This window comes from Accipiter gentilis, chromosome 12, assembly GCF_929443795.1.
Source record: "Accipiter gentilis chromosome 12, bAccGen1.1, whole genome shotgun sequence".
Lineage (NCBI taxonomy): Eukaryota > Metazoa > Chordata > Aves > Accipitriformes > Accipitridae > Astur > Astur gentilis.
This window is the reverse complement of record NC_064891.1, coordinates 17,835,188-17,852,388: the sequence shown is the minus strand read 5'-3', so window position 1 is coordinate 17,852,388 and position 17,201 is coordinate 17,835,188.

The following is a 17,201-nucleotide window of genomic DNA, read 5'->3' as shown; positions in this document are numbered from 1 at the left end:
TTTACCTTCAGCCCTGAATGCACTGCCCACTTCAAAATGACTTGGTTTTTCTTCTTGGAAAACTAGGATTAATATTTCAGAATAGCCCACAAATAATTGCAAAAGCAATTACTTTGAGAGTTGCGTAACCTTTGTATAGGAATACTATCATTAATGGTTATGACCCACAACTGGGAATGCAGTTGTCGGTCATGACACAAAATTAGCCCAGAGTCCGCTAAGACACTGAGATAGGATATCATAGGAACAGCCTACACTCAGACTCTGAAGATCACGCTACTTTTGTTTGGGTGCTTAACTGTAAATCTAAATTTACGACTAACTTAGCTTTAATATACATGCTTTGTGACTATAAGAATAAGTAAGACATACGTGCCCAGATCCTTTACTAAAACGTAAAACCACCTCCAGACTACAGAGGTTGCTTTGATCATGTCTGTTTTGACAAAATTAAATGATTAAAGCATTAAGACATGTTAATTATTTTCTATGGTACATATATTTTATAGCATCTCAGACACTGCTGTGGTAAAATTAATTAAAAAATGACATTTTAACAAAAAACTTTTTAACAACAGTAAGTCAAGCATCACACTGCTGTAACCACACAGTCCTGCAGTACAGTATTGCTGTAGCTAGAACCAAGCCATAAGCTTTGTACCGAATTTGTGAGGCCTCAGGACCGAGGCTTGTCATACCTGCTCTGTCTGAACTTCTCTCGACTACAGCAGCTTTGCTTTACTTGGTCGAGCTGTGACAGCAATTTCTCTAACTGACCAGGTGGCAACAGCTAATTCATACTACTCGTGTTTATCTTTGTATGGTACACCCATAGGTTTATACAGACATAGCAGTAACAAGCAGTTACTCTGCATAGCGTGGGATACTTACAGCTCTAACGCAATGAGGCAGTGCAAAGAACACAGGTCTGGGAAGACTGCAGCAGTCTGGGGACGTGGGGACACAGGAGACGGCACTGAGGAGTGCAGGCATGGGAGCATAGAGACGGGGCACAGGCGCAGAGACCTCACGCTCATAAACAACTCATCCACGGTCAGTTAAAGAAATGAAGACTTGAGCTGGACAAATCTGGGTTTAAGGGCAACAGAAAGAACAAAGAAGTAGTACCTAACAAAAGTACAAGGTGACATATGTAGTAAATTCAAATGTTAATGGACCTGCAGACCAATGAAGAAAGAGGAAGGTGTAAAAGCACATTAGCAAACATATTAAAATGCCCCTGAATGGATCCTGGAAGGAGAAAGAAGAAACCAGCGACATGAACAACATTGTGAAGGACTCCAGATGCTGCCAACTCGCTGTGATACCCCCACTGCCAGCACCAGTGTGAAACCTCTGGCCTTAAGGCCCCAAGGAGCTGGAGAATGGGGAGCATAGCACCCTTCAAGCAAGAAAAGGCTAGAAACCAAGACACAGGCACATAAAAATCTTAACTGCATTATTATTCTGTCTTTTTCTGGACTAACAATGATTAAATTCTGATGATTTCAATTACACTAACAATAAATTCTTGGCCTTGCTTACCGCAAACAACATTTTGAATGTAACATTGCACAAGAGATGCAAATTTACAGATACCTTTCTTAAAATTAAAAATTATTGATTTCATGGTAGTCCCTTTATAGAGTTACATAAACTGCTAAACTTTCAAAGAATGACCCTGTGTATTTCAACTGGTGCCATAAGTACCATAGGGGAGCCTGGGGGCAGATTGTTGGTCGTCTTGAGAAAGGTTATGTTCAGACGTGGTATAGCTGTTATTTAGGAGGAGAAAGAAGTTGAAAAACTTCCATAGATCTAACTATCCTTTCTGCTACCTTTGATGAAGGTATCTCCCTAAAATGACTCTTCAAGGAACACTTGAAAAGTATACGCAAACGTAAGCATGCCTTTTTATTCTAAAGGTGTTGCTAAAGAGTTACTCTAAGCTATATAAGTAATTTATGGCTTAAAATAGAAGATGGTTTGAACTAGAAGAAGTGCTGAGGAGCCAATAGCCACAGAAAAACCCCTCATTTTTCTTAGGAAGTAATTGGAGATTCTTACGGATCTTGCATGTACATTTTAATTTGAGGTCCAAGGATGACTCAATACACATTATTTTGCTAAATCCGTTTGCACAGTATGTTAGCCTGTACTGTTTTCTGGATATTTGTTATGCTTTACCTGGCCTTTTAGTAATAACTATATTTGCTCTGCAGCTCAATTTAGGATCCAGCACCCTAAAAAAATAATTTATTTGAAGATTTGCTGCCCATGGTCACTACTTGCTGCCTGGAATTGCCAGCCTCTGTTTATAGGTTTGAGGTTTTATTCCCCCCCCCCATAATAACATTATTTGAAATCCTGAAAAGGATGTTTCAAAAGCTACAGTATGTTAGTTTGAAAATCATTGATCTTTGGGATTATTAGAGTCAGAAAGCAATTTTAAAGGTCACTGTATTTCTTCTTTCAAAGATAATTTCTCAAAATAGGTTAGCCTGAAACAGTCCACAATCACAACCATAGTACTAGGGACTAATTCTAATCTCACTTTCATTTCACTGACACTACAATTTAGCAGATCAGCACTGGAAATAAGAGTTCCAGATACTTATGAAAGAAAAAACCTACATATTTAACCAGCATTACCTTATGTGGGACCAATAATTGGTAGAAATATACACACCCTTTTCACGTTTATGTCAAAGATTTGATTCAATCAAGTCAATATTATTTTTCATATTTACTTTTTAACTGATACCAGTACTCCTTCCAAACCATAGACGTCTATCAGCAGGAGAGAAGAGGTGAGTGAAGCAGGTATAATGGATTTGCCAGTGATGGCATTACCTTAAATATCAAATATGGTTACTGCACAAATGCTGAATGGATCACCAATTGCTTTAAGTTTGCCAGCCTACTTTTTAAGGCTGACCTTTGATCATTTGTGGACATCTGTGGATTTGTATGGCAATTTTCCAGGGCCAGGTAGCCTACCTGCATCTATGGATTAGTACAGAATCTGAAAAATATTAAAAATAAGCCCTGACTATGCAGCTTTTCTCTTCTCCATCTTTCCCTCTTTTCCCCCAAATATGCAAGCACTTGGATTTTATCATTTCTTCATATATATCATGCTGTGATCAAAAGCAATTTAATGTAGTGCTGGTATTTATACAAAAGGATATTTGAGGCCACTTTGATATCCTAGACAACATCTTCCTGTGATTCCACTTCCCAGTTGTATATCATTTAGAGGCAGTGAACAGCAATTTAAATGAAAAAAATGAAAAAAAAAATATCCTAAAACCCCACACATATACAGACTCTAAGAGTAGGATTTATCTTACTGATTTTAGATGACAATACAGTAGACGTCTACACCCTTGCTGAGCTTGCCACCTGTGAAGTTAAGGGAGGGCTGTAGTCACTTTGCCAAGGTGATTCACCTGACCCACTCCAGGCACCTTCCCGAGGATAAGATGAATCATGTTATGGAACTGCTTAGTTTTGCCCTGTCTGCTCTAAGGTGGCCTCTGCAGACAGCTTAAACCTAAGGACATGAATCCTACCTCAGATACTTTAAAATAAATTGAAACAAGAACATTATTTATATTTTATACGAAAGAATAGGAAAAACTGAATGGATCAAGGGTCAAGAGGAAAAACAGTATGTTGCATTCACACCCCCACAATTAAGATGCATCAGGGGCTGATTTTGAATGTACTTTGAATAGCAGATTTTAGTTCTGATATTGCCTAGCATTATCTGTGTTTGACTTTGTGTTGCAATGCTCTTATCAATATTTCTGTATGCAAAATATATCTACCTATCTACACCCCAAAAATCTGTTCAGTCTTTTATAAAACGAAAATAAAAATGTAACAGATGTGTACTTTTCTCTGTGGAAGAATGACACATTTCAGCAACTTAATGCAGTGTTTTTAATATCTGGCAACTGCCTAAGTTACAATAAAACACTGTCGTTCAATTCCACATATATTTTGCAAGTAGACTATGAAGGAAATACAAAAAATGTTTTTCTATAGCTGACATTCGCTCTATTTACCTTTTAATTATGGATGAGTCTTTGATTTAAGTCATCCACAAACAACATACTGTGAAGTACTGGCCATCCGTTGAGAGCACTGCTACATGTATATTTGGGTTGCAGAAAAACCCTAATTCCTCAAGGTACATTACCAAAAAAAGAAGAAAAAAAAAAAAAAGCTAAAAGAGAAATTGAAGGCTGCTTTAACATGGCTACTTGCAAAATTGCCAGGCTGTGTAAAATGAACACAGGAAGATGTTAGAGTTGGTTTACTGTGACAGAGCACTGCTATTTTCACCCCGTATGGTGGATCATCCTGGGATCACACTCCTGAGGATGTACTGGGTTAGGATGCAGTATGCAGACCCGCTGCAGCAAAGAATCTGCTTTGACTAATGAGCAGAACAGCAAAAAGAAAACAAGATCTGACAGTTCCTTGATACTAAATGGTGTGACCTAAGCCCATAGCTGTCAAGGTTTTTGCACTGCCAGAAGGGAGATTTGGGGGGTTTGGAGCAAGAGAAACAACTATAATGATTTAGGCTTAACCTCAGCAGTGCCCTGAACCATTATTTAATGATGACTCACCTTGGAGTATGCTAGTTAAATATTTTGATAAATGGAGGAAATAAAAGTTACTGGTCCCAACAGTTCCATTGTACATAAATAAAAGAAACAGTTGATAAAACAGTATGAAAAGGCAGGTAGGTAGCATATAATTATTCCCCAGGTGACAAGAAATAAAATGGGCAGTGTAAATCTACTAAAAGATGTAATTATCTCCAGGTACCAGGCCCACACGAGACATTGTCTAACGTCTGCAAAAGCCATAGCATTGTTTATTTTCACCTGTTGCATCGATAGCAAACATTGCAGCAAATGACTAAAAGCAATAGGCAGTTATTGCACGAGAATAAAATGCAAAGGAAAAACCAGAACTAACGTCTGAAATTTGTGTAAAGGCACTGAATAAGAGCCGATATGACATGTTAGACTCACTGAGCAAGGAGCTCAATTAAATATGCATGGTATTCTTCAGGAAATGTACTATGTCTTCCATGCGCTCAAAGGTACAGTGAAAATATTCTGCTGTGTCGCTGACAACCAACAAGTTACCCAGGGCCTTTACGCAGCTGCCTCGCTGTCCTCTGTAGCACCGCAGCGATGATAATCATGACATCCTGCACAAACCCAGTCATGTCCATGGGGTCTGGCACCTCTCCCGTCTGCTCAGCACGGGGAGGTATCCTACAGACACCTTGCATGTTAACTCAGGCATGCTGCAATATTAATAAGATGAGGTGCATAGCTGCAAAGAAGATGCCAGTCAAGGAAGCCAAAAAGCAAATTAATTTTTGTGCTCTTTTTGTGCGAATGTGAAAATGCAGACATGATACTAAGTGACATCTATCAAAGTCTGCAGATGAGATAGGGCATGTATCTCCTATCAAGGGAATATCTGTGTTCAGCTGGTTGTGCCTATGAAATCGGAAGCATTTATGTGATCTGTAGAAAAAGGAGCTTTCAGGAACAAATGTTAATAAATAGCCTAAAGAGTACTTCAAATGCTGAGAAAACAACATTGATGAGTTAAAAAAAAAAAGTTGTCTTCTTTCTTACATTAAGATACAAAAATTTAATGAATAGAGAATTTCACCCCGAGTGATACAAATTTCAAAACTGAGTTCAGACATTTGCATTTAATTTTTAGACTCTCGCAATGGATGTCAACTTAAGTATCTTAACCTAGCCTTCTTTCAGTGCTCCTAAACATGCAGGCGTCTTTCCATAATATCCTGGTATGATTTACAATGAAGTCTTGAAAAATAAGCTTGCAAAGCTTTTGATATTGCAAGGAGCTCTTGCTTGGCATAATATTGGAAGGGATTTTTATTTCCTGTTACTGCACAATGTATTTTATAAACAGAAGGGTGCATGTGTTTAGGACTCTACGAAAGAATAATCCTGTAAATCGTGCTCTCAGTCAAAAGGTGGATATTAGTCTACAAAAGGAATGTTACTGTGAGAATTCCAAACTTCAACACTTAAATATTATGATTTTTTAAACATGAAGGTTCCAAAGTGTTAGTTACTACTCAGAAACTTAATTGCACTTAAGACCGTCAGCTTACAAAGCCAGTATATATATGTGTTTATTAATACTGGTAGTGGAGAAGTGGGCAATTAATAAAACCACTACTGGTGCTGTAAAAAATACACATAGCATGTTTCTGTGACACCAATTAACAGCGTGTTTTTGAAGAATGCCAGCTTGACAAGTCATTGACAAGTACTGGAAACTTAAGTCTCAAGAATATATGAGACATGACAGAGGCAGCACAAGTTCTCCCACCCTTCTTTCCCAATACTCTTCAACCCTGATTTACCATATTCTGTGGAAAAAATTCATTTGCTATGCCTGCTCCACAGTTGTTTATCTGTGAGCGACCACCAGCAGGCCTGCTGGCTAGTGCCAATTTTGACAGTGGATTATGTCATGAAATGACATTTGGGTTTTGTCCTTGCTCAATAGCAAACAGTGTTAAGGAAGTAGGTCACAAGACAAATTCCTAGTATAGGAAGGTGGCAGAGTTTTATGGGCAAACAGCTTTAATCTGTCCTTTTCTTTTAGGTTATGTTTGCTTACCAGGGGGAAATAAGGTGGGAGGAAAAAGTTTACCTGCCTGAAAGGAAGGAGCTTGTGTACAGAGTGGAAAAAGATTTGATTGCCTGAAAGGAAAAGTGCCTATTAGAAAAGAAAAAAAAAAAAAAAAGGTTGCCTGAGAGAAGAGTTTACCGGCTTGCTTCAAAAAAGCCTGCCTTCCTCCAAAAAAAGAATTTACCTGCTAGGATTCAGCTTGCCGACTTTTCTGCCAGGTGCCAGAAAGCAAAACGCTGAAACAAGGTCTATACTCATTACTTCTGCTGCTATCACACAGTCAAAACAAGGCCATCAATTAATTTCTGCACAATAGCCTCTTTAGTTTTAAAATGTACTGTGCTTTACTCACTGCTTTCAAGGCAATCCTGGAAAGTGAAGGTGCTATGGGAAGTGCTAATCTTTTCATGTTTTTTGTATGGGTTTAAGAAGGGAACAGAGTCTAGAAGTTATTCATCACTTACAAGGCATAACATGAAATTTTCTTGTGCTTTTGAAGTGATTCCCCTGAATATAATTGACTAAACTGATTAAAGCAACTGTTGAGTTGAAAGTCTTCCAAACCAAGGTCTGAAAAATGCCTTCCTGTGAAATGTTTAATATTTCTTTTTGTAAGATCTCCTTATTAGGCTGTTCAACTTTGTATCCTGGGAAAATTATGATTTTTCAGGAAATTGGATTATGTCTCCTCACCCTCTCTGTAGCTGACTCCGTTTGCTTGGGGTTTTGTTTTTAGAACCGGACATTTCATTTCAGATATTTTATCTTTTAGAAAACATGTTTCTTCTGCAGCACATCAGACTACTTAATTTTTACACGTCTTGATCTTCAGTGCCCAGCCATACAAAGTTTTATGCAAAATGAAGAATTTTTCCTTAAAATCAAATCATTATCAAGAAGCCAAGTACAAAATTACATTTTCAGCATAAGGAAAACACATAAGACATTTTTAAATAGTGTATTTCCCCCACTAAAGCATGTATTTTTCTCACATATGAGAATTTCACAGGATCACAGAATGGTTGAGGTTGGAAGGGACCTGTGGAGGTCATCTGGTCCAACCGTCCCCCGCTCAAGCAAGGTGACCCAGAGCAGGATCTCCAGACAGCTTTTGAATATCTCCAACGATGGAGACTCCACAGCTTCTCCAGGCAACCTGTGCCAGTGTTCAGTCACCCATCAGTACTCAGTACACATCCGTACGTATGTACACATGCCTATTTTATAGATATTTTATATCTACAGGTACCTATTTTATCTATGTGTGTATGAGGAAACGCATGCTTTGTATGTCTATGTGTTTGCACGTACAATATATAATTTTTTTCTGCCCTCTCATTAAATAAAAAAAACCAACCACAAGCCACCTTACACTGAACCCTGAACCTAAAAGTGTTTTTATAGCATAGCTTCTGTCCTTATTAATCTTTAACAAATCCTTCTTAGGAAAAGAAAAAGCGAATACAAATGAATGCCTGTTTTGTGTTCTCATACTTGGTATACTAGTGCAGCTGATTTGCATTCACATTTAGCCAGTCTGGGTGCACTTGGTAAGGTGGGTGCAGTCCTAGATCGTCATGTGCACTTACCATAAGGTCATAATAAACGGGCATTAACACACAAGCTTATTTTCTACCCCAAGGAGAGTCAAAATCAGAATGCTTTTTCAACAAACATGGATTCATGTTCAAAAGTTAATATGCCCTCTAATTTTATTTTGAAAGCAAGTATAAACTGGTTATAGTAATACCCTGTTTGGGAATGCCATCTGGTTAATATGCTCGCTCCATCTTTAGAAGGGGCAAATGGAGCCCCTTTTCCTGACACCTCCCAGGTCCCGACCAGAGGAGAGTCCTCGGAGCTGTGCTGCTGAAGGGCTAAACTGGAAAGCAGATTGTACAAGAGGTGGCAATGTGAGTTTTAGAATCAATTTTAAAGCCTTCAAAAAAGTATAAGCCTGTGGAATGCTTACTACTTTATTATATTTATCTATATACTTTTAGACACTACGTTATCTATTCATAGTTCAGCAGGTATGCCAGGCTCATCAGTTTCCAAATTATTTGCTGGCTTCCTGGCACACCTCTTAGTTATTTTTATCTGATATTTCAAATAAATTACAAAATGCCTTGAATTGCATGATTAGTCCATTATGTATTCTGTTTATTACAATTATATGAACTTTTGATTAACCTCCATAAGTTTCATGAATAAATTACCTGGATCAGGGGAAACTGCCAGTTAATGTTACAATGTTCCAGTGGGGAGTTTCCAAGAGATTAATCTGCCTTTTTTAGAGGCAGCTTTTTTCATCCCAGCTTCCTTTAAAAGGAATACATGCTGCTGCTGCTCAGTTGTGATGAAGAACATGTGAATATATTTGCAACCCACTCAAAGTGAGTGGGTGCAAAATTTACTCACAGAATCACATCTTTGGAAGATGATTTGTGCCCTTTTAAATATTGATGGCACAGTCACTCTAACACGATGAGGATAAATTGTGCTAATCATAGTGACTCTCCAAAGCTCTGCTATATTACAATCCAGAGAATTCTTTGCTGGATATTCTGTGAGTGGTGGTGAACAATTCCTTGTTGAGAAATCTCAAAAACTTCTCTCCCATCCACAATACAGTTACCAAGAAGACTCATAAGACTAGATAGTTGCCAGAGACTTGGGTCTGTTTTTGCCTAAAGCTCCTCCCCACTCACACACACACACTTCCCAGGGGTCTACTTCTTGTGTGGCAAGTTTCATTTAGGCAGAAGGACTGGCACAGCCACTTTTATAAAGTGATCAAGAAAACAGAAGAAAAAACGGTGGGGATCTAGGCTTTGGGGACAGAGGAAGGTATTAGCTGGATCAGTAGAGAATGGGAAGACCAAGACAGCAACTTGCCTACCAAATTCACCACACTCAACACCTGCTGTGTGTTGTCAGATCAGGAAGAGAAAAGAAGTGGGAGAGCTTTCTGCTGGTCTGTCAAGAACAAGTAAAAAACCTGTTGGTAAAAGAAAACTTGGTGGCGCAGAGATTAGGCAGAGAAAGGAAGGACACTGGAGAAAGATGCTGGCGGCCCTTGGGTTAACTGTAGAGGAGAAGACCTCTGAATAAAAAAGGACAGATGTGAAATCAAAGTATTAACCATAATGACATAAAGTCTGTCTGCAAGAGATGAGAAGTGCAGAGATGTCTGCGGGAGCATCTCATTGCCGCCCTGTCCAGCCTGGTGTTCAACAGCATCACGGCGATGAAACAGCTCAAAACAGGAAAGCTCGTGCAGTAGATTAGCATGAGGTGCTCAGGAAGGCAAAAGGAGGTTTGGAGACCCCGAGAGAGCACCAGTGAGACAGAAAGGGTGCTGGATGAGCCATCAGAGCCCACTGGGTGGGGAGCGCTGGCCTACCTGCAGCGGTGTGCTGCTGTTCCAAATGGATGCTGATACAGCAAGCATAGGATGTTTCATCCTTGCCTTAGCTAATCTTTAGACTGATCTAAGACGACAAAATTTGTTAAGTATTTCTTAAATAACCAAATACACAAGGTCCTGTGAGGTCAGAATAGTCCGTGGGTTCAGTTCAATTTTGATGGAAAACTACTGGGAATGATCATCTAATGAGCCTGGGCTATAAATATTATTATTAACATACTGATTATATCTTTTTCTATGCTGTTTTTTTGTAAGAGATAGACAGAGATGGTGCCAACTGCTCTCAATAGCTGGCAGAAACAGAGCTGGATGAAAACCAGCTGGTTGCAGCTCAGACTGGAAAGATAGATGGCATTCAGGAGAAGTATTTTAGGAACAAACTACTGCACCAAACTACTCCTGAAATGTTTTTAAATTAGACTCAAATTTCTGTGGGATTCATGGATCTATTTGGGGTCAGCTTTCTAGAGAAAAAAGTAACACTGCAGATCATACATGTTTTCTTTTGTGGATGGCTATACTCAGAATAATTTTATTTCCTTCTCTGTGATCTGTAATCACAGAAGTCCTAGGATGTCTACAGCAGAGGAAAAAGTGCTAGGTCTGACCACCACAATGACATTACTCTTCTCAGTGAATACCAGGGTGCAAGATGACTGAAGGCAAGTGAGAGCCAGAAGACCCCAATGATAATAAAAGAGCAGGGACCAAAATGGAAAGCATTATTCTAATGATCAACAATATATCTGTTCAGATGCTAGGAAGCAAACAAAAGAGATAAGGGAAGGAAAATTTTTAGGTGTTACAAGAATAGTGTTTTTAAAGTAAATCCTGGAGGACAGATGGTAAGGTTGTAAAAGATGTGTTTTCTATGAGCTAAAGTTGGGAACATTAGAAGTGTAAAGAGGCATGAATTTAAGCGAGCAAGCTATTTATTATAAAAACTAACAACACATGCAGTTTAAGTTCATTGGTATTTCTTCAGAGCAACCTTGGCAAATAATGTAAGAAACACATAGGGTACTCTGAGCTTTTTGGTGTAATTTCCTTCTGTTTCCCAGAAACAATAAAATAATATACGGGTGTTCTTTTGGTTTCCTCAGCGCAGTGACATTTCACAAAAGGTAAAGCAATGCTGCACCTACTGACTTCCCTTGTCTATTTACAAGAGGAAATGTCATCAAGCATTCAAAATGTCACTACCTGCTGGGATGATGTCACAGAAATGTTCCTTCCCCTTCAGATGCTGATGTTTTAGAGCAATAAACCATAATCTGCTTAAGAGATCATGGCTTGGTAGGCAAATGGCGCTTTACTTAATACCTACAAAATGAATCTCGGAGCAAATACACTTGCCAGGACTGAAGACATTTTTCCAAGGAGCACAGACAAATGTTCACTAACGTTGTCTGCCTCTTAAGCCAATTACTGCTGCAATATAGACAAAGAGGTGCTGTGTCTGCTACTTAAGCCATCTTGTTACAGTCCTTTAAAAGTGTCATGTACACAGAGAAGCATATTTGTAATCTTTATACTAAGTACACTTCACCTTAATTGCATCACCTCATGAAATTATATAAACAAGACTTGTATTTGTGCTAGAGATTTTCTCAAGCTGTAGAAGTGAGAGTTGCTTATGAATTTCACAAGGTACAGTTAGTGGGTTTAGGATCCTCAGTTTTGGTTTATTGATTATTTGTGCAAAAGAGACATAATGGACAAAGTCTGAGATTCCCTTCTGTCATAAAATGTCTCCTGGATTCATACCCTTCTGTATGTTTCCTGCCTGTACTCAGACTTCTTCCTAATTCCTAATAAAAGACAAATCTTTAAATACTTCTCAGAAAGAAACAATTTGATACATATTACCTACTTACTTTCCTCATTATCAAATATTCCAGTAAACCTATATGGCAACAAAAGGTCCTTAAACAAGAAATAACATTATTTTCATTTTCCATTTCAGTTTGTTTTATCCAAGAGGAACATACACTGGTTCTTGTAGCCTAAGGATGTACATGCATAGGCATAAAACCCAAAGTGAATCCTAAACTGAATCTATAGTAAGATGTTAAAAAAATCCAGTTACGGTGTTTTTTGGTTTTGTGGTTTGTTTGTTGGGGTTTTTTTTAAACAATTCTTCAATTCTTGATTAAATTATAATTAAAACTTAAATAAATATAGCACAAAGGTGGTTCTCCTAATCATTCTAGCCTGCTATTGCTGATCTTACCACTGTGACCTATGGCAGTAAGCCTCAGAGGCCTTTTGAATACTGAAGACTTATTATGCAAAACCATACGATAACCAGTTTGAGATTTTTAACCCCCAAAATAAAATACGCACTGGGTTTCTCAGTCCTACCAGCAAGATAGCACTTTAGAGTATGTTTATGCAAATTCTCTGTTGAAAACATTGGTTTCCATTAGCTTGCAACAGGAAAAAGGGGCCAGGGAAGGACAATTAATTTCTGCTCAGTTTTAACCTGAGCATCTGGACACTTACCCAAGGTCATTCATGAAGTCAGTGGCAGGACTGGCTGCAGACTTTTCCTCCATCTTCTGCGTTTTCAGTATCAGAGACAGTTCCTTAACTTTCTCAGATTTCCACAGAGAATTCCAGACCAGCAAGATCAGATGAGTTGAGAGCCAGTGCACAGCTTATCTGAATCTCTGAAGTTTCTGAAGATCTCCTACTACAGGATTACAAATTTATTTTTAGTAGCTGTCCAACTTCTAATGTGAGTCATAAACCTTAAGTCAAACTAAGTTTATAAAGTTATCAGATAAAGCTCAGATTCTCAGACTTCTAAATGACTCCATTAGCATCAACGAGTAGGATGCATTTTGTGGAGATACAGTTATACACAATTTAAAATTCATCTGAATATTCTGAAGTTAAATGAAAGAGCTGTTCCCTGGAGATTAACTGAGAAATTGTATTCCTATTACTTGCTTCAGCTATATCTTTACCAATTTTTTTTTTTTTGAACATTTTTGCCTCTCATGCCAATTACAGCAAACACTTATTAGTGTCCCTGTTCAAACTAATATGAGGATGCAAATGCCCTGGTCCCAGTAATGCTTCCCACTTTATCAGCTGTAACAGCATGCTATTTGTGATATTAAAATAATAAGACTGCATCTGCATAGTTAGTGCAAACAGCAGAGATTCACTCACAGTGTGGAAAATTAAAAAAAAAAAGAAAGAAGAAATCAAAGTAAAGACAAACCCAACATTCTCAAAACCTTCTTATAATATGATTTAAGATTATTCAGACTATTATAATGGTCTTTTTAATAACTTCCATGCAACTGAAATACTTTATATAACAGCAAACACAGTATATATGAGCCATCTTCTTGCAAAAAATTAATTAATGAAAAAAAGGTTAAATATTGAAAAAGATCCACAAGTTACAGTCAACTTTTAGACTACAAAAAAATGAACTGGGGCTTTTATACATATAAAATATTTATTATTATACTAGCTTTCAGGTTAGTTTTCCTTTAAAGAAGAGTTCAAGAGTTTTCCTTTAAAGAGGAGTTTAAGAAAACTGGACAAAATATGTTTTCTAGGTTTCAAATATTTATTTCTTAGTTTAGAAAGTCTATGTTTATTCATCTTGAACTAAAAGGATTAGGAAAAAAGTGAACTATTACCACTTGCGCAGTTCCAGCTAAAATGCTTTCAAATCCAAACCAAAGACACATCTTCTGAAAGTTTCTGAATCATTCAGTGTAAAATAAAGCACTGTTGGCCTTAGTAATTAAGGAACTCATTACAGCTTTGTCTGTCTTACGGTACCTGGGAAAAATTTGCTCTGGTTGTTGCAACCTGGATGAACCCCAGTTTCTCTCAGGAAAAGATCTCTCTGTCCCACCATTTTCATAAAGTCAGTTGCTCAAAAACTTACCACGTCTTCCAGTCTGAGCAGTTAGCAGGCCAGATATACAGCATGTATTGGAAGGTCACCTGTCCTGAAATACAGCCCTAATCAGAAAGAACTGGGAATACGTAATTAAAAATTCATGGTATTAAACAAATACTTATGTTTCAGCTACCTTATTTTCTCCTGGATAATTGCTTTTACATTTGCTTGTAATTTGACATTATTGAATGAACATTTGATAGAAAGATATTTAGCTTTCCATTGCAACTATCGAAAGAAATGAGCTGGGTGGAAACAACCGAGCCGTAACTGATTCTCCATCACTCTCTCTGGTAGGACACAGCAGTACGCAGGCTGTCTGAGAGAAGGAATGATATTCTGGAAGCGCTGCCTCACGAATCGTACTAAATTAGAATACACAACGTGGCAGATAGACGGTTTAAATCTCCCGGATCGACACCCTCTTCAGGTGCACAGGTCTCCCACGTGCCATTAGCTAGACTTAGTATTTGGCAGCGCTTCGTGGTTTCCTAGGCAGGGTGCTCTGGTTTTGGTTCTTCCCTGAAAGACAAACCCCAAGCGGGATGTTCAATTTTTCAGCCACCTGAACGTCAACTTTAAAGAGTTCTTTCTGACATCCTGCTTTTGCCTTCACTTTCTCCCCTGTTGCTACTTTATCACGCCGACTAGGCTGTACATGAAGTGCCTGAGGGATGGCAGCGAAGTTACAAAACAAACAAATGACCTCCACATCCAGTCGCATCCCGCCTGCTGCAGTACGGCACGGCTCGGGGAAGGTTTTAAAAGCACCGAAAGAGTGATTCGGTTTTATCTCCACACTCTTCCTTTTTGGGAATGGGGGAGGACAACCCACATATACTCAGGTTCACCAGCCCTGTGATACAAAGCTCTGCAAGCATGAACCGAGCAAGAATTGGTAAATTTTCAAGATCGTCCCAAAGGAGGAGTCTATGAAATAGATTAACCCTCCAGGCCCAGATAAAAAAATTGCTGATCTTCAGCACCTCCCATTTAATAATCTTAAAGCTCATTACAAATGGTAATAAGCCATGCCTCATCATGGATAGGGATATTAATAATATTCTTCTCATCTTAAAAATGGTATAAATGAACAGTGTAGCCAACAGTCTGATTTTCATAACGTGCCTGTTCATTCATTCATATAGTTTGGGAGTGTAATCGCAACAGCTGTGTGTTTCTGTTGGCCTGTTATATGCATAAGTAGCTATTTGCATCTGCAAATATCTCATTTATGTGTATGGTCACTGTTATGTCTATGTGCATAAATTAGGTATGCAATTGCACACATCATAATGTTCATATACTTATAAGAAAAGAGGTCTGTGAGCTAAGCCATACATCCTGCTATGTCAACTTTCTTGCAGAACTGGGAATACAACACAAATTGTCAGACTCCCAAGCCTGCAATTTAATCACAGAGCCTCACATACTAGAAGAGGAATGAGAGACGTAACCAAGATGAAGGAAACGGCCCCGTCTCATCAGCTCAGTAAGGATAACAGTGATCCACCTCAGACTCCTTTTTGACTTCATTAAATTGTTACGGTTAAGGGACAAGCCCTGTTGTTCAGAATAGATCACCTGACTACTGATGTCTTGTGAAATAATCCTGTGGGTCTAGCAAAGTAGCGGAGATTCAGCACCAATCTTTGCAAAGATTGACGAACATGCCCCTTTTTTATTCAGTTTTCTAATTTGCAGTCAACTAAATCAGAGGATTTTAAGTTATTGGACACCTTCCAAACACTTCCCCTCCCTGACTACTGAGATTTGTAATTCAGGCTTCTAGGAAACATACAATAAACCAAAAATTATACTTGTGTTAAAAATCCCAACTGATTTAAATTCTTGAGCTATCCAAAGTAACAATTCCTGCAGAGCCATAACAGAAAGCGCACAGCTATAGGTTAAAAGGAAGTAGCAAAATGAGAAAAAAAGCAGGAGCTTGTCTAGAGAAACTATATTGTGTTTACTGAGAAGGACTGCTAGCCTGTGAACTCATATTAAATGTAATTCAAAACATCAGAACACAAAAAAAAAAAAATAAATATGGAGGGTGAAGAAATAGAAGAAAACACAATTCTGTTTTCTCTCAGGCATCGGGAGGCACATGTGGGAGCAGAAGGGCAACAGAATCCACAAGTCTTTGGAAAAGGCCTGCACGGGGAGCTATAAAAATCCCAGATTCAGCTCTCGGTTCAGAAGAAGGTTTCTTCCTGTGTGACTCCTGGCAAGTCACAGGAGAACCAAAACGGCACTTTGATGCTGAGAGCAGGACTTGATGGCTGGAGCTGAAGCCCAAATTTGCAACATAAACCCTTCCTCCTTAATAAATATACTTCACTGTATAGATTCCTAAACTGAGTAAGTACATCTTTTTTCATATAAAATTCATTACTATTGTCCTATTTACCAAGAATGTGACAAGTTACTTCACTGTAAATCAGCTATTGATGTACATCACCGTTTCAGTACCTTTGCAGGTAATTAGATTAAGCGTTCTTGAAACAAAGTCCCTCAAAGGTCCTCAAGTGGTAGATGGTTAAGTATTGGACTCCACACTAAAGGCAGCAGATGTAACCCCTGTAGCCCCCAAAACACCCCCACTAATCTCATTTTTTCCAGTTTAGTAGGAGTTAGAACAAGTGGATGGTCTAGCTGGGATGAAAACAGAGGTTCTTGTCCCTCGAGTACAATATTCTGGTGCAGAAGGAGAACAGCAAAAAGGAACATAACTACAGATACCACTGGGTTATTTGGATAGAAAGGGAAGTTCTTAAATACTGCCTCTTCCTTCCCAGAGTAGTTTTATGTTTTTATTTTGAACTGTCATTGGAAAAAGAAAGGAAATAATCCAGAGTGCAAGGACCAGAACTCAAAACTTATTTCACCTCTCTGGAGGTGGAAGAAAGTGGCATATTACCGGTCCAAGGTCCTTGTCTTTCAGTGCAGCAGCACTTTGTTATCGAGTTAAAACCCACGGCAGCCTTTGCTGCACCACGCAGGTTACAGAATACACCTGCGAACAGCGCTGCTGTCACCAATGGTTACAATTACCCACTAGAAATGGATCATTTTTAATACCTGGAACAGATAGCAGGTATGTCAGTACGTGTACATCTC